This window comes from Polypterus senegalus, unplaced genomic scaffold (genome assembly GCF_016835505.1).
Source record: "Polypterus senegalus isolate Bchr_013 unplaced genomic scaffold, ASM1683550v1 scaffold_4688, whole genome shotgun sequence".
Taxonomy (NCBI): domain Eukaryota; kingdom Metazoa; phylum Chordata; class Cladistia; order Polypteriformes; family Polypteridae; genus Polypterus; species Polypterus senegalus.
Genome location: NW_024378926.1, coordinates 44,224 through 52,957, shown reverse-complemented (window position 1 = coordinate 52,957; position 8,734 = coordinate 44,224).

The following is an 8,734-nucleotide window of genomic DNA, read 5'->3' as shown; positions in this document are numbered from 1 at the left end:
ATTGCTGAAAAATTATATTATTAGTGTCACCATGAAGCAGGTAGATAGTATATGTATTAGTAAAGTATATCTGAGTATTAGTATAAAGTAATCAAAGATAAGAAAAAAATATTAAACCGTGATACACAAGATAAGCATGAATATACATTTCACATTTACCATATCGTTACTAATTTGCAGTTAGATTTTCATTTTTCCCGGGGCTGTGGGCCGAAAGCCTGAAGATAAAAGTGAACTCAAAAAAGCAGCAACTGGATTTCTACACAATGCTTGCTAGTTAGCTGTTTATAAGGAATTGGAGTGAAACATTATGAGAACTGTTTTATTTTTATAAACAGGCTGCACACAGGCAAGCGGGCAGTGAGTGGAGATAAAGACGCTAGATACATTGTATACAACAGGCAAAATAGCGACCACTTGATAACAGTATTAGCTATAATGAATGAAAGCATGAATTAATAACAGAAATAACTGCAATCAACATTTTAATTTAAATGATTTACTTAAGAAAAAAAATAAAAATAGCCCCAGAACACAGAAAAGACGCTTGCAGGCAGGCAGGGGGTGAAGGTTAAAAAGAAAACAAAAGTAACACTTTCCCCCCAGCAGGGAATCAAACTCGGGTCTCTGAAGCACGGTAAGTCTGCTACGCCCTGAGAAGCAAATCTTAGCGCTACGCCACAGAACCTTTTGTGAAAGTGTTTATTTGATCTTTGGAAATCAGGCTTCACACATTCTATAATTTATGCCTACACATTGTAACATTTATTACTAAAATATGACAAAGTTTCTGTTTTAACAATGTGTTTAAAAGATTTGTAAAAACGGAACACACATGAAATGCATGTGTTCCAAATAACGATCTATTATTTCCACTCTAAAACTCCAGCAGTTGAGTCACTCCCAGATAATCAAACAAGGCATGAGCTGGAAAAACTTAGTGAACGTTCTGCTACTGTTGGGGATGGAATAGCCGGCTGCTTGCTGCTTGTCTTAATTGGCACATTTAGAAGACAAAGCGGTAGGAGGGGGTGAAACGGTTTTAAGGTGGGCCCAGATCTATGAGTTTTTGCGTAGACTCTGGTAATTCTAGTGTTAAGTTCATTTAAATATTCATTCATATGTTTCATAAAAAATAAATGAGTAAGACCTCGTAAATAATGATGCCTTTAATTGTTAATTGGACAGATTTTTAAATAATACTTCATGTGTGTAATTTTAAAAAATATTCGGGCGTACCTTACAAAAATACTGCAAGCTTCTGAGACTTATTTTAGTGGTAAAACTAACGTATTTTTTCTTTTTTATTTTTTGAAATGAAAACCTCCATCAGTGTTGGAGAATTTTCAGGATGCTGACTTAGCAAACATTTTCCAACGGGTTATTCGCTTAGCGCGCAAAAAGTACTGTAGCAAGAAAATGACATATACTTAAATGCAAGAAACTATTTACATGTTGGTGGTTCTAACGGGCCACGGACATTGGTAACCTGACAACAGAAAGGCAAGTGATTGCCCACAGGTGTAAAAAAGGTGGCGCTTCACCCGTACCCAGCTGACTGCCACAATAGGGACAAAACATTGTCCGCCTTTGGAGAATGAGAACGTTTGTTACAGGAAGAAGTACAGCATTGTAACAAAACAGTAAAATGAATGATAAACTGCACTAGATGCACTCGAAACTTTATGATAACAAAATATGTCATTAATAACACCGTAGGAGTAAGAAGAACAACAACAGTGTAGCCGGTTATTTAGCTCAAGTTTGACATTTTTATTTTAAAAGTTTGTGAAGATGTAAACTTTTGCTCAGTTTCCAAGGAAACGTTTTGTTTTCGCTACCAGGAAGTCACAAAACTAGTTGTGAAAAAGATTAAAATTTAAAAAAGAACAACCAGTATACTTATGTTGCTTTTTGTATGAAATCTGGGCAGTTATTACAACCAACCATTAACCCCCTTGCTGAAGCGGGACATTCCCACACTTAACATTCCAACGTTTACAAAAAGGTTTAAAATATAAAGAATATTCTGCATTTCACCTTTAAATGTGATCAGTTGAAGATTAGTCTGTTGCACAAATTTCTCCTCCAACTAGGGATGCAGAGATTGAAAATCTCTTTTCCCGTGTGGACATTTCCGTTTAAATCCCTATTTCCATTGTGAAGTTCATTTTTTGTTGATTTCATGCTGCAGCTTCTTTATGTACATTTCATGCTGTCGTTTTTGTAAATTCTACACCTTATTTTTAGTTAATTTCGACTTCCTTTTGTTAATTTCATGCTCTGTAGTTTAATTGTTAATTTCATGCTCTCACTACTGTTTATGCCCTCACATTTTATTGTTAACTTTATGTTTCCATATGTTAATTAATTTTTTATTTTTTATTTTGTTTTTCGTTTGGTTTTTGTTGAATTTTTTGAGAGCCACCGTACAAAACTGAAGACACAGCCATTATTGCTACACTACAAGCAATATTAAGGAAGTTCTTACTGTAACCTATACAGAATCATTACCAAAATGTTTCCTTTCCCAATAAAAAGAAAAGAATTTGTTAAAATGTTAAAAACATATCCTTTCTACCCTTTACATAACTTTTATTATTCAGATAGCATCCATTTTGCATTAAAGATAAATAAATAAGTGTGGATGTCACAGTTTTAAAGGAAATCTTAACCCAAAACTCACAGGAAAAACAGCTTACAGAATATAGCATAATGCATAACCACACTACCATAAAAGCCAAATACAAGCTTCTTGCATTGAAAAGAAAAGGAAAGCAAACTGTGACATCCAAAGCAAAGTATGGTGTTGCTCATCCTGATCATTTAGATGTTTCAAATTTTTTTCTGACATTGTGTGCAGCAATACAGGGGCACCGCAGGGGACTGTACTTTCTCCGGTCCTGTTCAGTCTATATACATCAGACTTCCAATATGAGTCCTGCCACGTGCAAAAGTTCGCTGATGACACTGCTATTGTGGTCTGCAATCAGGAGTGGGCAGGAGGAGGAGTATAGGAACCTAATCAAAGACTTTGTTAAATGGTGCGCTCAAACCACTTATACACTGAACACCAGCAAGACCAAGGAGCTGGTGGTGGATTTTAGGAGGCCCAGGCCCCTCATGGACCCGTGATTATCAGAGACGACTGTGTGCAGAGGGTGCAGACCTATAAATATCTGGGAGTGCAGCTGGATGACAAATTGGACTGGACTGCCAATACTGATGCTCTATGTAAGAAAGCTCAGAGCAGACTTTACTTTCTGAGAAGGTTGGCATCCTTCAACATCTGCAGTAAGATGCTGCAGATGTTCTACCAGACGGTTGTATGCTGCCCTCTTTACGCGGTGGTGTGCTGGGGTGGCAGCATAAAGATGAAAGACGCCTCACGCCTGGACAAACTTGTTAAGAAGGCAGGCTCCATTGTAGGATTAAAGTTGCACAGTTTAACATCTGTGGCAGAGCTGACGGGCACTAAGCAAACTCCTGTCAATCATGGAGAATCCACTTCATCCACTGAACAGCGTCATCTCCATGCAGAGGAGTAGCTTCAGTGACAGACTTTTGTCACTGTCCTGTTCCACTGACAGACTGAGGAGATCGTTCCTCCCCCACACTATGCGACTCTTCAGTTCCACCCGGGGGAGTAAATGTGAACATTAATTTTATTTTAATTCATTTCATTTTATTACTATTTAATTTAATATTGTTTCTTTTGTTTCAGTATACTGCTGCTGAATTATGTGAATTTCCTTGGGATTAATAAAGTATCTATCTATCTATCTATCTATCTATCTAAAGAAGTGTTCTGCCCATATTTAAAGCAAAACCAGTAAATGTACATTAATGTGCAAACTTTCAATAACAATGAAAAAATGTCAGTTTAGAAGCATACACAGGCCAACAGGTGAAGACGCTAGTATAGATGCCCATCCAGGAGGATGCCGTAATATGATGAGATTTCAAAAAGAAATGTTTAACTTGGTTAATTAACTGTCAGTTTTACCTTCAGCAATACCGGTAATTAATCAAATAATTTGGCAAGGCTCCTACTTGATTTACCTTACCATTCTGTGTTGTAGCAGGCAGTCTCCAGTCTTTAGGCTTATATCAATGTGACTAGGGACAGTCATTTTTAAAAACAGAATAATATAATTTAGATAGATAGATAGATAGATACTTTATTAATCCCAAGTGGAAATTCACATTTATTGATCAGCACAAGGATTATAGAAGTATGATAAATGTTATATGTTGACATATAAGCCTGGAAGCAAACACACTAGACAGACAAACATATAACATACAGGCTGGCTGTTTATTCTTATTTATAGTTCTACTTTATCTTGACACAGATAAATAGTTTTATGGTACCAACTCATTATGGATGATGTCTGATGTTGTGTGGAGATGTTGCTTTGTTGCTGGTCTAAGTTCAAGTTTAAGATTCTTCTTGCATGGAGTGAACTCATTCTCTTTGCTGTATGATCCTTGTCAGTGCTGTGCTGCTGCTTCCTCAGTTTGCCTTTTACTGTTAGGCCCTTTGCTGTGATGTGTGCAACTTAGGGAGAAACATTACTCCCTCAGGCACAAGAGTTTGAATGCTTTTGAAGTGATGGCTGCTTCTCAGCCTTCAGACTGGCTCACTGCTTATCTTGAAAAATTAGATCTGAAGTTCACAAGGAAGAGAGTTTGTCAGAATAAGATTTCTAGGCTTATTACTTTTCATTTCAGAGACCAGGTTTCAGAAAGCCATTTTGTATATTATACCTACCCCAAAGGAATCCCAGAGAGGGTGCCCTGAGAGAACCTCCATGGAGTTCAGTGAGTGTCCAGCAGATATACCTGAGACAGAGGGAGCTTCTTCAGGGTGGTGCACAGAGTTTTAAAGGAAGATTGAACCTTCTCCTAATGGGATTAAAGTCACTTCCAGTTAGAATATCAGCATCTTCTAATAGGGTTTCATCTGTCATCCCCTGAATTACAGGACCTATTTCACGTCTTCTGGCAGAGGTACTTCTGGAAAGATGTTAGTACAACTTTGTTATCAGATGAAGTCCAGGCAGATCCGGGTACAGGTTTTGGAATGCATGTGAGAGTTTTGTGCAGCTGGGTGCCTGTATCCCTGTTAAATCTGCTTTCTTAAGAGGTCTGGAGTGTCTTGAAAGCCTAATAGAATGGGGATTGCCCAATTTGTCCTACACCAGTAAAGCGAAAAATTGACTAATTGTGTCTTTCTGACCATGAAGAAGCGGTATCCTTGCAGTTTGGAACCTGTTTAGTCACTTGAGCTGAAGGCGTTCCTTTGGTTCTGCTCACTAAGATAGTTCCAATGCTCACTCCATACAGTGTATGGACCTGAGTTTGTGTCTGGATGGCCTAGTGCAGAGGTTCCCAAACTTTTTTTATTTGTGACCCCATTTTGAAATCTGAGCTTTTTCACAACCCCAGCTGTTTGAAATATTGACATTCACTTCACATTCAATACATTCTTTAATGTTTTGTTTTTCTATTGTTAAATATTTTCTCGTGACCCCATTAGCATATCAGGTGGCCCCACTTGTGGTCACGTTGTGTTGAGAGCACTGCACAAATGAAGAGAACCCATTTACAATGTAATGCTTTAAATTTGTGAGTCAAAGATTACATAGTTCTTCTCATCTGTGTAGGCCTTACTTCTTCATGAGATTCTGGAGGCAAATGTAATGATAGGTGTGGTATCAAGAATGCCTGAAATACAAAGTGAGGAGAGAAGATTTGCCAAGGTATGATTTATGTATTGACCAAGACCCCAAACTCCAGCTTGGAGTTTTAAAAATATGACAGGTTTGCATATTTATTTTCAGTCCTCAAGTAATAAAAATATGGTTATTTTAGCTAAGGGTTCTCTGACAGGCATTTTAGTTTTACATAAAGATATGAGGAACACCAATGTGTTGATTAGTGAGTGTATCAGTGTTATTTCAAAACTTTTGTCTTCTTTACCTAGAAAATCTCAGAACACATTTGTTAGACAATCTATATATAAGAGAGCTAGCCAAAGTACTCAATATTGCTCAGGTATGATTTTATATAATGGATTAAGGCAAGAAAACAAATATTTAGGTGCTTTATAAATGTTGTTGTTGTCATTGCTCTATCAATTCATTTCCTATCATGAGTCGAGAATTTCTTCTTTTTGTTTACAACTGAATTCCATAACTGTGGTAACACCTTGCTGGTTTAGAACATTTAGTCCTACATTAATAAACTGTATAACTTGTTGAATAATTGAATTGATGAATGGAAAGCATCTACAATAGGGCCTGATGTGGGCAGGGGGGTGTGTGATTTGGAAGGGGGACTGTGGTTCAAAGATGCTGCTCCAGGCCTATGTATTATTACAAGAGACAGCACCATTAGTGGTATTTGATAATGTCATAAAGATGATTCAAACCCAGTTCATTCGATGATGATATATAATTGCTAAAACTCACAACACTGTATTGGCATCAAAGCCTACCATAGTCTGCTTGCAACCACCATTACCAGTGTCTTGATTCCAGGACAAGAGTTTGAGGCTTGATTCACTAAGACAGTTCTATTCTGCACTCCATGCAGTGTGTGCATTTGAGTTTGTATCCTGGGAGCTCTGTAGAAGTGTACAGTATCAAGAACACTGACAAAGTGAAGAGTACCCGGCTACACAGGAATGTTTAATTTGTAACTTAATGATTGATTACATAGTCCTTCTGTTCTGTGAAATCTTCTAGACACAGCAGTATCAAAAGTAATGAAGTGTGTAGTGTAGAGAACGCATGGGATACAAAGTGAAGAGAAAAGTTTTACTGCGTTTAAATCGCCAAGATGTACTTGATACATTGAATAAGAAAACTTTATTACTTTTTTATATTTACTTTTCTATTTACTGGGCATATGATAAACTTCTAATAATGTAGGTATGAGTTATCACTACCTGAACTTTATTTGTTGAAAAATAATTCTAACACACAACCTTATCCGAGGTTGGGTCGCAGGGGCAGCAGCTTGAGCAGCGAGGCCCAGACCTCCCTCTCCCGACCACTTCTTCTAGCTCTTCCCAAAGCCGCTCCCAGGCTAGCCGGGAGACATAGTCCCTGCTGCGTGTCCTGGGTCTTCCCCAGGTTCCTCCTCCCAGTTGGACGTGCCCGGAACACCTCACTAGGTAGGCGTCCAGGAGGCATCCTGATCAGATGCCCAAGCCAACTCATCTGACTCCTCACTATGTGGAGAAGCAGCGGCTCTACTCTAAGCCCCTCCCGGATGACTGAGCTTCTCACCCTATCTTTAAGGGAAAGCCCAGACACCCTGCGGAGGAAACTCATTTCAGCCACTTGTATTCGCGATCTTGTTCTTTCGGTCACTACCCATAGCTCATGACCATAGGTGAGGGTAGGAGCGTAGATCGACTGGTAAATTGAGAGCTTTGCCTTACGGCTCAGCTCCTTTTTCACCACGACAGACCGATGCAGAGCCAGCATCACTGCGGATGCCGCACCATCCGCCTGTCGATCTCACGCTCCATTCTTCCCTCACTCGTGAACAAGACCCGAGATACTTGAACTCCTCCACTTGGGGCAGGATCTCTCCCCCAACCCTGAGAGGGCACTCCACCCTTTTCCGGCTGAGGACCATGGTCTCGGATTTGGAGGTGCTGATTCTCATCCCAGCCGCTTCACACTCAGCTGCGAACCGATCCAGAGAGAGCTGAAGATCACGGCCTGATGAAGCAAACAGGACAACATCATCTGCAAAAAGCAGTGACCCAATCCTGAGTCCACCACACCAGACACCCTTCAACACCCTGGCTCGCGCCTAGAAATTCTGTCCATAAAAGTTATGAACAGAATCTGTGACAAAGGGCAGCCCTGGCGGAGTCCAACTCTCACTGGAAACGGGCTCGACTTACTGCCGCAATGCGGACCAAGCTCTGACACCGGTTGTACAGGGACCGAACAGCTCTTATCAGGGGGTCCGTACCCCATACTCCCGGAGCACCCCCACAGGATTCCATGAAGGACCCGGTCGAATGCCTTTCCAAGTCCACAAAACACATGTAGACTGGTTAGGCAAACTCCCATGCACCCTCCAGGATTCTGCTAAGGGTGTAGAGCTGGTCCACTGTTCCGCGACCAGGATGAAAACCACACTGTTCCTCCTGAATCCGAGGTTGACTATCCGATGGACACTCCTCTCCAGAACCCCCAATAGACTTTTCCAGGGAGGCTGAGGAGTGTGATCCCTCTATAGTTGGAACACACCCTCCGGTCCCACTTTTTAAAGAGGGGACCACCACCCCGTCTGCCAATCCAGAGGCACTGTCCCGATGTCCATGCGTTGTTGCTGAGACGTGTCAACCAAGACAGTCCTACAACATCCAGAGCCTTGAGGAACTCATCCACCCCCAGGGCCCTGCCACCAAGGAGTTTTTTGACCACCTCGGTGACTTCAGTCCCAGAGATGGGAGAGCCCACCTCAGAGTCCCCAGGCTCTGCTTCCTCATTGGAAGGCATGTTAGTGGGATTGAGGAGGTCTTCGAAGTACTCCTCCCACCGACCCACAACATCCCGAGTCGAGGTCAGCAGCGCACCATCCCCACCATATACGGTGTTGACACTGCACTGCTTCCCCCTCCTGAGATGCCGGACGGTGGACCAGAATCTCCTCGAGCCATCTGAAAGTCGTTTTCCATGGCCTCCTAAACTCCTCCCATGCC